This window comes from Nylanderia fulva, unplaced genomic scaffold (genome assembly GCF_048542155.1).
Source record: "Nylanderia fulva isolate GAGA-0341 unplaced genomic scaffold, ASM4854215v1 Scaffold28, whole genome shotgun sequence".
Taxonomy (NCBI): domain Eukaryota; kingdom Metazoa; phylum Arthropoda; class Insecta; order Hymenoptera; family Formicidae; genus Nylanderia; species Nylanderia fulva.
In genome coordinates, this window is record NW_028190347.1 from 657,630 (window position 1) to 670,523 (window position 12,894).

Consider the following 12,894-nt stretch of genomic DNA (forward strand, 5'->3'; position numbering starts at 1 on the left):
TATTATTCTCATTATTCAGTTATTTTGACAAATATGTGTACATTCTGTTAGTTTCTTTGTATTTGTTCTGAAATAATCTCAACATAAAGATTTGACAAATTATTAAATAATAGTTGACCACACACAAGATCTTTATCATAGGGATAGATATGAAATTGTAGGGATACAGGGGGTAGAGATCGCACTTTATACACATCATATTTTTGTTGTGCGCGTTCAATCTTTATTGTAGCGATTTTACGAACATTAGCTTAGATCTCTATGTTCCTCCGCATTCTATTATATCCTTGAATATCGTACTTAACGTCGAAACAACCTGTAATGCTGTATAATTCCGTAATGCTCGCAATGTAACGCGCTCGCGAGTTTATCATTATCAAATTCATAAATCTTGCGTTTCGTAATCACCAATTTCATGTTGCGTTCAATATATAAATAACGCGACGAATTGTACTAAATATAAATTATTCAAAGCAATCTTATAAAATTCAGTAATAAATAACGTTTAAAATAGCATATCTCTTGCAAAATTTTGTTTATAAATACAATTTTTTATACAAATAAAACTAATATTTTATTCCAAACAGAAAAATTTCATATATTGTATTTTTTTAATATCAAAATATCAAACGTTATAAATTATTAAAAATATATATATACAATTTCTAAGATTCTTTATTTAAAAAAATCCATTATTTACTCTCAAAAAAATAGATAATTTATTTTCTAACATTTTGTAAGATGTGAAAGAATTTGATATGAAAAATATCCACGATATTACTATCAATATATTCACGTAACGTATAGGTGAATTCTTCATTATCGTAGGGATCCAAATTGCGTAGGTGTACCTTTATACATACACGTTATCATGACTATTACGGCAATACGTACACAATCGCGCATACGTGCACGCTGAATGTACGCGCGGTATTAATCCTTTGCGTGCATTTCCTATGCACCGAGCTGCAGCGGCGGCGAGAGTGGTAGGAGGCGAGCGGAGCCGAGCGTTTCCGAGCAGTGCCGAGGAGGGCCGAACGTCGCGAAGCCGGTTGTGTCGCGCTCCCTCAAATCAGTATCGCGTCGTCGGTTCCGGAGTGAAGTTGGTCAGTGATCTGTGCTGGAGCAGGACCACTCGGTTTCGCGTCCGTCATCCTCCTCTTCTCTTCCTGTGTTATACGCGACCTCCGTCTGTCCTTCTTTCTCTCTGTTCTTTTCATTTCGCCTCCTTTCGTCTCGATATCATTACGTCGCGCGATTCGTCGAGATTCGGGAATATTCCGATTCCCGGTTTCTTCTCGCGAGATATACGACAATATATATATATAGAGAAAGAGAGAGAGAGTGCCACAGTGTGGAGTTGTTATCAGTGAGGAAAACGTAAATATTATCTTTGACAAACGGCGTCTACCAACATCGACAACCACCGACGTCGACACCGGATAGAGTTCAGTATCACAAAGTAAGTGTGTAGCTTTTTACGGTACAATCTGTAATGCTGGATAATTTTGCGTATAATGCACGCAATACATAATATATAATCGTGTGCTTTTTTGCGCGCGATGGTTCATCACAATCGTGAAGTCAGCCGCTGGTGTATCGATGTATATGTATACATATCGTGGTGGAATGGTGGTGAACCTCCGAGTACGGAGTCACGTAGGCGGTTATATTTTTTTGAAATTCTTATAGATTTATTTTGATGCGCGAGTAAGAACGATGTTATGTGCGATGAAATAATGATAAAGTAATGTTTATATATGTATAAAATGAAGAATTTTTATATTTCAAATCTAACTGTAGGGATACGTGTATATAACTTACATATTTTTACGAATTAACTCATTTTTGCATACGCCTATATTTAATATAATTTAACACGCCTATATTCAATATATTCCTTCGAATCGGTTTCTATAACCGTTTATGAAAGAAAACATAAAAAAATAAACGTAATGTTTGCCAAAAACTACTTAAATATAGAAAATGTAGTTATTATGAGAGAGAATCGCAATATTTTTCCCCTTTATTAAAATTAGAGTGCTCTAATATACAATATGCAATGGCTCTATAGTGTATAGAATTTCAATGTATAAACAAAATTACAATATTTTTTTTAATTTGATAAAATTTCTAATTTTTATTTTATTATATATCGCTAATATAAAATAAATTTATCGCGTTCAAAATAAGAAACTGAGAATTTCTTCTTACTTAAATATTTTTCGTAACTGTTTTTTAGTTTAATATATTTTACCTTATTATAAAGCTATAAAGCAAGAATATATTAATGTATTGTGTACACTGAAAAAAAGTTGTTAACTTGACTAAATCGGCCAACTAAATATTATTTTGTTAATTGCACGAAACGTATATTTGACTTAAATACTATATGTTCAATTAACAAAATAGTAATTTAGTTGAACGGTTTAGTTAAATTAACAAATTTTTAGTGTATATTTAAATTTATCAGAAATATAATTTTTTATTAAAATATTTGTGCATGGATGTAATTAATACAGTGATATATTTTCTATATGATTAAACAAAATTATATATATAATTTTTTACATTATATATATTGTATTGTGTTGTATCATATATTAAGTATATATCCAATATACACAGTTGAAAAATTTCTGTTAAATTTAACAGATATCACATGTCCCAAACGGTCCACATAAATATTTGTGTTAATTTAACATAATATGGATATGTTAAATGGAGACACAAATATTGTGTTAATATTTTAACACAAAATAAATGCAAAACTTCAAATAATTAGAAATAAATTGTGTGTAAAATTAACATAATTTTAATGTAAAAATTAACAAAAAATATGTTAATTTTATATTTTATCATCTCCACTTATATTATAAAATAGAAAATCAACATTTTTTCTGTAAATTTTAACAGAAAAATTTTGTCACTAATAAAGTAGAACATATTTATTGTGTAAAATTAAAAATAGATGTACATACCATATTGTGTTATTTTTACATTTTTTTCAGTTGTTTTAATAATTTAACATTTAAGTTTAATTAACAGAACAGTAATATTATATTAAATTAACACATGAATGTGTTAAATATTTAACACAAAAATTTTACCGGGGACCATTTTTAACAAGAGAACACAAATTTTTCTACTGTGTAACTTTTTATTAAAGTTTTATTTGACAATGAGTTTTATGCATGGTATATTTTGTTCAACATTTAATGAACATTTATTAAGCTTGTATGCGGGGGGATATAAAGAGTACACAAGATATTTTTTATTTCTTCGACATGCGGGTAATGTACTTTTAAATATGCGAACTTGAGGCGCGATTACTAATGTGCAATTCGAGACTAAAATCGAATGTATGCCACGTTCATCACGGTAGCGGCAATTAGTAATCGGAGCATGAGCACCAATTAAACTTGAAAAAGTCAATGTTACCGGGAAGGTTTCGTACGAGCTTATGCAATCGCGCGCGATACAAAGCCCGTTATAACATTGTTCCGCGATGATCCGGTTATAGAGAAAGTATACCTATATGCACGACGGCTAGACATTGTCTTTCTCTGCTCACTACATGTATGCCATGGAGGATCCAAGATAAATAAATATGTCGCGTGGCAAATCTTTGCAAAATTTACATTTTCTTGAAAAATAATATTCGCAATTTTAATTTGTAAAAAGAGAAAGGGAGAGAGCAATTTGCGGGCGTAACTAAAACATCGCTCTCGTATAATTTAACGTATAATTTTTTTCTCTGGTGATTTTGCTTATTATTTAAAAAATGAATTTTTATTCATGGATATTTTGAAATAAAATTAATTATATAAGACTTAAATGTACCGTAATTATATAGTTTTTATTTCATATCTAGATTCTGATTCTTTTTATTCAAGTATCCCAACGTTTTATATATTTGCAGTCTCATAAATAAATTATACGCGCGCCGGAAGTATCGATCAAACGTACGGGTTTACGTTACCGCTAATTACGAGATAAATAAAAACGCGATTTTTTTTTCTTACCGGATAGGGAACTCGGAACAGAGCGGCCATTAGCGCGCAGCGAAAAAAATCTCCGACGGCTTTATCTCCCTCGTTAATTATCCATCGCCGGTCAAAGCGCGCGTCCCGACACGATATAAATATATAAAACAATTATGCGCTATCGACGTCATCGCGACGGTAACGTTTATTTATATATAAATATATATAATTCGTACTCTTTTTCTCTCGCGCGAATAAATTGGATTTATCGAGACGACGCGTCGCGTCGCCTCGAGACTCACCTGGGATTCTTTTCCTTTTTTCCTTTTTTTTTTTGGTCTTTCTCTCCCTTTATCCTTCTCGGCGGGTGACCACGCTTCTCCACGTGCAATATCACTGCGCGCCATAAAGTGTCGGAGTCTGTAAGGCGGCCGTGATTGCTTGACACGTCGCAATTGAATGTCATAACGCGATAGGCGCGCAGCACAATGCGACGCGCGGCCGTATGACGCGCTTGCGCTTGCTCGGTATTAAGCATTATATGCGTAATTTACGAAGGTTATTTACTATACAATTAGATAGCCCGCGCCAAGTATTACGATGCGCACGTACGGCGTTACGAACGCGCGCTCGCGCGGACGTGCATGGTAATGGTCCGAGAGTCTCATCAGTGGCATACAGAGTGAGAGAGAAAGACATAAACGCGAGAGCGAGATGAAAGAAAGAGAGGATCCTCACTTTTTCCTCCGGCGTATCTAGGATAATATACGATATATACGGTGTAACGAGGTATGTAATGGGTAATAGTGCGTAATGATATAATGCGCGCATTCCTCGACGTACGTCTGCTATAACAAACATTGTTAGGGAGAATACACGCGGATTCCCCAACATAGGCAGCCGGCGTTTGGTCCTCACCTTGCGCGAACGAGAGCATACTAACGAGGCCGCGTGGCAGAAATGAAATTACGCGAGCATGTCGATTATGATTGTTGACCAACGCCGAGGCGTTTGCTTTTCTCCCACGACCGTGTGAACGTGACGACTTTGATCCTCGAATGTGCCGTTATCGTACGGTATTTTTCTACGTGTTATTTCTGTTGTCAAATTGATGTATCCGGCGAGAGTGATCGGATACCTATTTGAATTGAGGTCAGTTTCTCGAAGCCGAGATAAATATGGAAATACACCTTGGACACATTTTACATCTTGACAACCTTGACAACATTTTATTTTTGAGAAATAAAATTACACATTTTACTCGACAAAAACATCGTATTCAACAGCAATATTTTGTGTTATTTTAATGTTTTATTTGCAAAAAGAAGAAAGCAAATTACTAGTCAAATGATATCATTTATATGCATGTATAAAAAAAGGTTTTTTTTATTTATATTATGACTTTCGAAGAATTTTGTTTTGTTGTAACCTTCTTCTTCTCAAGCCGCGATATATTTTTATTTCCAATCTGTTATCGCCGGTCGATTTACTTCTTATCTTCATTGTGAAGACAATAACTTGATATTGATTGATTTATATATAATTGAAATTCTATACTTATCAATACCTATATATAAAAAATAACTATATACATAATTGATTTAAGAAAATATAAATAATTTGTATTTTCTCTCTTCTCGTTTTATAATAAAGATAACTTTCAAAGAGTTAACGAAAATATTATCACTTAGATAATGGTAATAACAAATCTAAAACTTTGATCTTTGCTTGCACATGCCCCTCTCCCCAGTATTAATCTATTTGTATTTGCCGCTGATTTTAACGCGTGTGCTTGTCAAATGATAAAATCACAGATAACACGCGTTAGAACCGAATTACACGGGCGTCTTTCTACGTTCTTTTATTCAGAGAGTCGATGATATCGGAATATTGTCGATATATTATACGATAAGATAGTAGAATCGCGTAAGAAAGTCACCATAATTAGACTCTGTTCTCATCTTTAATCAAATAACAATAAGTGCGCTATATATCGTAATTGTCAAGTAACAGCGATTTATAAAAAGACTCACGCATGAATATATTGTCATATATCAATATTTTAAATGCTGCTGCGATTCCTATGAAATTTTTTCTTATAGCGAATTCGATTGGATGCACCAATGCGCACTAAGTGCATATAAAGGTTTATCACACACAAGTTCACAATGACACAAGTAATTAAGAAAGGAAAATAATTAATAGTAAGTGCTATTATTATTGTTGTTTAATATGAATAATGATAATAATAGCTTTTACTATTAATTATTTTCCTTTTTTAATTACTTGTGTCATTGTGAATTTGTGTGTGATAAACCTTTATATGCAGTGCGCACTGGTGCATCAAATCGAATTCGCTATTAGTACCTGTTATATATATATATGTGTGTGTGTGTGTGTGTGTGTGTGTGTGTGTGTGTGTGCGTGCGTGCGTGCGTGCGTGCGTGCGTGCGTGCGTGCGTGTGTGCGTGTGTGTGTGTATATATTAATTAATTAATTAATTAATTAATAACTTACGATTAAATCGTAAAATTTCATGTTAAGAGAAATTTAAAAAGGGAAATGGTCTTGTTTTCAATCAACTAATGAACGCGATTACTAATAAAGAAAAATAATCATATCTAAATATACGAGTTAAATGTACATACAAGAACTTGTCATTAAAGTTTTTAAGACATTATTATAAATATACTTTGCTACTGCTTTTATTACGATAAAACACATGTTTAACATTTTATATATATTTATATTTATCGAACCAGCAAATATATATATATATCTTTAATCATGAAGAGAAAAACCAGTGCTATTTTGCATTTCACTGCTGTTTTGAATTTTAATTTATGACACGATTATTAGAGATTATCAACAAAACTCTCTTTCATTTTATCAATAACCCATTGTAGGTATTTGTTTTTGAAAATTATTAAATCCAGACTTGAAAAAAAATTGCAAACATCCGAAGGATTAAAACGAAGGCTCTCGCGAACGATGCTCTTGACCAGCTTTCATTTCAACATCAGCTGCAATATCAGCCCGCGGGAGAATGCGCTCGAATAAAACGTAATTCGCGGAAGTGCGCTATTGTTTGCGCGCGACTTATCCGAGCACGGTCCTAATTTCATCGAACCATTATCGACGAACGTGACGATACGATAGATTACATGTCTTTTCGATTATATCTCTCTACGATAGCACTTTTTTAAAGAATGGAATATAATATAAAAAAATAATTATATAATATATATTATATTATTTATATATGATATATATGTATAATATAAATATTTATATATATATATTATCACGGAAAGTCAGCTACTATGGCTAAATTTTAGCTCTTCTTATATTACACATAAAATTTAGTTATTTTGCTAAAATTTTAGCTAAATATAATAACTAAGATTTTTTAGCTATAGAATTCTCTGTTAAACTATAACTAAAAAATATTAGTTACTAGCTAAAATTAAAGTATGATAACTAAATTTTAGGTTGTAATATAGGAATAGCTAAAATTTAATTATGGTAGCTCATTTTTTTGTGTATATAAGATATAACATAAACTATATATGTATATATACATATATAATTTATATGTAAATAGAATGAAAGAATTTTTAAATTGTGACATAGAGAAAACATTTGATACAATTCACGCATTTATTACGTGCGAGATAAATGCAGTGAAAATTCACGAAGTCGTCTCTAGAAAATAGCACAATAGAATGATGAATAGAACATTGTTTATATCTCTGCGATTCTTATCTTTCTGATATCGGCGATGTAGCAATGGAACTCTCGAGACACTTTTCCGATAAATCCGATTGAATTAGTGGACGTTTACGTGGACATAATGCCGCGGGATATACATATATAGATTGGCGGAAATCACTTGATTTACCGCCGTGTCGAGAATGCGGCGATTTCTTATTTATCAATTGATATCAATTTCATAAAGCGGTGCAACTTTTTACTACGCTGTACATATGCGCTTTTCTGCAAAATCTATGTTGTTTCTACGTCAATTGATCGATACATCGCGCATCAAACCCATAATACAATCCGTGAATTACGTGCACAGCACGTATACACTCAATGACATGTATTGCGTATATCATTAGCCTCAGAATTAGTAGAAGTACATGCGATTTTCTCATCGTGATAGAGAGATCTGATAAATTCTCGAAGCTTCTCAGAAACGTATTTATTATATAATATCATCAGTATCGTATGTCGCGCAATTTTCTAGAATCTCATCGCATAGTATAGGAATCTCGATATTCATCGAACAGCTATTTGAATGTATGTTTAATCGTAATTTGATATGGCCGAAGATATTTATATATCTAAGCAAGCTATACTTATTTTCCTGAGAAAAATCCCTTATAACGTTATGCCATAAGAACTTTGAGAAATTGATTCTCGGGATCACAATCATGGCTTTCAGTTATGTGTCACGATATAAATATTTCATATACGTAAATGATCGGCTTAAAATACTACGCCGTAGCAAAACTTGCGTATTATCGTATACAAGACTTACTTACATCGGAGTGCATTTCGCGAACTTTGTTATATACATATAATAACGCTCGATTTCTCTATTCAATTAATATTCGGATTTGCGGATATCTCTCAGCAGATGCTCAGTAGTTGCTCTAATGATTTCCTTTTAATGGAGAAATACTGTTAAAATAGTAAAGAGGATCTTTCTCTTAAACTATCGAAGTCGGAGCAGCGGGAAGCCTGCTTGTTTGCTTGCTTGCCTGCCTGTCTGTCGCTTCTGCATCTATTTTCGATCGTAGAACCGGAAGATCGAGTCGCCTCTCCGGTCCGGTACTCTCGAGGAAGGGAATAGAAGGAAGGAGTAGAGTTTCCATGGCCCTCGTATAGGCCAATTATAATAATTACGATAACTGTGGCGCCTAGTCGCGCGCGTTGTCCGGCGCTACTTTTCTCCGCATTTAACCAGAACCCTCGGAACTCCTCCCTCATTATTAATCATGTTTCTAATTAATATTCCGAGTACTCGAGGTAGCGATTAGCCGCCGGGCGTGGTCGATCCCAGTTGGTATTTTCTCTAATAAATGACATCGCATATCTTCGTTAGATTTTCAACTTTCACGGTTTCCATCATCCAACAGTGCCAATCCGTCGATTCGCTTCTCTTTAATAAACGCCCCTCTTATCTCCTTTAATAAACGCATTTTCCGATCCATCCATTAAACGTGTTTTCTTACGCTCTCTAATGTTCGTTTAATTAATAGTATCAGTAATCTGCAGTCGTTTTAATCTTTGGTTTACTATAAGAGCTTAAATTTATTTCGTGAGTTTTTCTAAAAATTTATTATTTTCTTAAATTACTCGCGCGTTATTCTTTTCTAAAAATTTGGTTATCGAAAAATAACTCGATGGTAAATAATAATTGATAAAATATATTTAGACTATCAAATAATAGTGGTTATTTTCCAAATTAGAGAAAAGTCTGAAGAAATAATTTTAGCTTCTTGCAAACATAGATTATTACACGATATAATAACGATATTTTGAAGGAATGATTTTCACTTCTATTTGACTTATTTTACGATAATGGATATTTCTGTGTACGAACGATGCAATATTTCATTAGAAATCAGTGTCGCATGTTTTTCGCGCCTCGTATAAGAGTGCGATGCAGACGTTTCTGCTGCAACGAGAGAAATCGTTACGCAGGATGTGAGATTTAATAACTAGGTCGGAAGCCGCTTAAGACTTTAACCGTGCGAAACTCGGTCGTCGTTAACGCGGATTAGATATTACTCCGGACAGTGTGCACCTGCCATGCCGGGTGCACGCGCACGAGAGAGAAAGAGCGTATCCGCGTGACCATAAGTGTCAGCTGCAGGTACGATGGCCTGTCTTCGTGCAATAAATCCAGGAGACTATATGCGATAGTTGCTGCTGGCGCGACAATGATGATTGTATTTTGATTTACAATAAAATTCAAACTCCAAGAATGGCATCCTTACGAAATTTAAATAAATATATGTATGTATATCGCGAGTCAGTCTGATCATATATTTAATTCTTTTATAATATGTATAATTATATATATATATATATAATTCGAATTTTGAAGTATGCGAAAAATAACGTAAAATATTATTTGACATTTACATTGCATAAATGCAATTTAATTTTCAGGGAAAAAATATGATATCCAGTCAATTTTTAAATGAATAATCTAGCAAGCTAAGTTTCTAAATTAATTTTCATGCATATGATTTATCTTTGAATTTTCATTGAAAATATTTAATTTAATCGAAAAACACCGTTCATGCAAAAGTCGTCTAGACAAAAGATTGTACTTCATATCTCTTATTATATTAGTGTCACTGCGACCAAAGCATTGCTTTTTAATTCTAATGAAATAAGAATATATCGATTACTACACGGAGAGAATTTTCTCTTAGAATTTACCTTGAAAATTATGGTAATCGTAGGACAATATGGTACTGGAAGAATTTTATAAGAGTTTCTCTGATTGAAATATTTATCAGAATACAAAATATTAATATGTACATGGTAAAATTAATCGAACATTTTATATCTTATTGTAGTAGATCTTAATATTTTGATTATTACGATTACCATGGTAATACGATTTTCAAGGTAAAGTCTAAGAGAAGATTCTCTCTGTGCATATATTAATATACATATAAAAATAGCATATTTTGAGACGCAACTTTCGTTGAGCGCGGGATAGAATATTATCGAGTGCTCGCTTTTCCATTTCGAAGTCGCTCGACACGCACGAGCTCTTCCAGTTTGTTCCGTTTTCTCGATGCACGAGTAGTCCGACGTACGTTTTATATTACTCGCCTCTTTTCTTACCTCTTCGAGAGAGTTGGCGCGCGGAACGAAGAAGCGGAGCGCCAAGTTCTGCTCGTCTTTTATCTCTCTTTCTCTTTTTCTCTGTCTTCTCGCCTCTCTCATTATGTATCTTATTCCTTCTCGGTCCGTCTCCTTCTTATTCTCGCTCGATCTCACCCAGATCCCGCGGATCACCCAGACGCGATGGTTAAAATCATCCGGCATAACAACGGACAAATGTAACCCGGTGCTGGGGGATAAGACTCCTCTACCTTCCTATTATGGTCGTTATATGCCCCGGGAAATAGTCCCTTCTCTCCCTTCCTCCCGACATTTTTTCGCTGCATCGTTACTGAGAAACGCCGCGTGCACTTTAAATGCGTACGATTGCCCCCTTTTCTCTGCATGCGTCTGCATATGCGTATCTGACCTTCTTCTTTTTCCTCCTTTAAACCATCCCTCTCGGCACGTTTACGCATAGGAATGAGGCGTTTCTGGGAAAAGAAAATTTGCCTTGACACGGTTCTCTGATATGGTTGGGAAAAATTTCGAATTGGTAGATATTATTAGAATGCTAATTTCTATTCACGGTTGTTATAGTTTCTTCAATTAGTTTTCTTTGGAAATGCAATGGAAATATTTTTACGAAAGTTAATTAAATTTACAAGAGCCGCATACGTTTATTTTCACGGATGTTGCACGCGCGCGGTCGCATAGAGTTCGCCGGTTGCGGATTCCGGTGAAAAGACAATGGATGCATTCTTTCTCGGTTTGAAGATACACGAGGCTACGCACGCGCGTCTCGCTCGCATTGTCCTCATTTCATTTTCACGTCGGGCAATTCTATCCGTTTGACACAGTGCAGCCTTCGTGGGACGACCTTCGCGAATAATACCCACGTTCCACCACGAGCGCATATAAGAGTGCATACGGCAAGAATCGCGCGGCATATGTTCGTTCTTTTAGCTACCCGTATGCGCATGATTACTAAGTACAACCGGCTATTATTATTCCACGCTGAAATTAATTCTTGCGTATATACGCTATATAGTCGCGTAACACAGTGTACATTTATTTACGTTAACGGACCATTACAGCCCCACGAAGAATGTCTCTTTGTTCTTATTTTACTCTCCGCACTACCGTCGAATATATTTCTTCCGACGATTGCAATATCGACCTGCATTTATCTTTTCAAAACATTATTTTCTATCTTAAAGATGAAGAGCTTGTGTTTCGACAAATATAAATATATAGGCTATTGAGAATATATATTTTTTAAGTAATGTAAATTTTTATAAAAGCATATTTCATATTACAATCAGAATTTCTATTTCCTGCTATTATTTCGCGTTCGATATTTTGGCGTTTACGCCTCTAACCGACGATAAAAAAAGGAATAGTCGAAAAACGATACCATGGTCTACTAATTTAGCCGTTGTTGGAGCTTCAGAGAAATGAGCGGCTTAATCTAGTCCGGCTTAATCTCTTATATATTGTAGCATATAAATGTATATATGTATATGTATACGCGATCCGGTTTGCCCTCGAAGATGTAACCTTCCGCTTCTTAGAAACTAAAGAAACCAATTTGCCGCGAAGGGTGCGGGCTAGCAGCGATCTTCTCCTTCTATTATGTTACAAATTAGCTTCAATCGAAGCGAATAGATCTGGCGTGGCCAGGATTTGTTGATTATGAGCGAATGCCTGGGGGAGAGGATCTTCTGTTCGCGCGCAGAAAAGGACATGTAGGAGAGATGAAGGTCCTATTTTAGCCGCAGGGAAGGTTGGCAGGATCCCGATCGGAAATAATCTAATGGATCTTCTTGATCTGTGCGACACGGGGGTGATGGAACCTTTAGATCCCGCGCGTGATCTTCTTGGAAAAGCGACGAACAAAGGACTCCTGCGAATCGCATTTGTCATGCTTGACGTTCTACGACGAAGATAAACTGCTCGAAAAGTCTCGTATGTCAGAGATGAATCGATCGATTGGTACCGATAGAATGTGATACAAGCATAAAATTTACACATATACACTTACACATACATATAC

The 12,894-nt window shown here is 34.6% G+C and overlaps 1 protein-coding gene across 5 annotated transcripts in view; it reads left to right on the forward strand.

Moving 5' to 3' along the window:
* sano (CABIT domain-containing protein serrano) overlaps positions 1–12,894 on the forward strand; it is a 146,121-nt gene that overhangs the window by 13,804 nt on the left and 119,423 nt on the right. For 3 of the 5 annotated variants that reach the window (XR_003821197.2, XM_029313452.2, XM_029313451.2), the window contains exon 1: positions 1,091–1,462. The exons of the other annotated variants lie outside the window; for them this stretch is intronic. The gene's annotated coding sequence lies outside the window, so the exon portion shown is untranslated. Of the gene's footprint in view, positions 1–1,090; positions 1,463–12,894 lie in introns of those variants that run through there. 5 annotated transcript variants of the gene reach the window in all.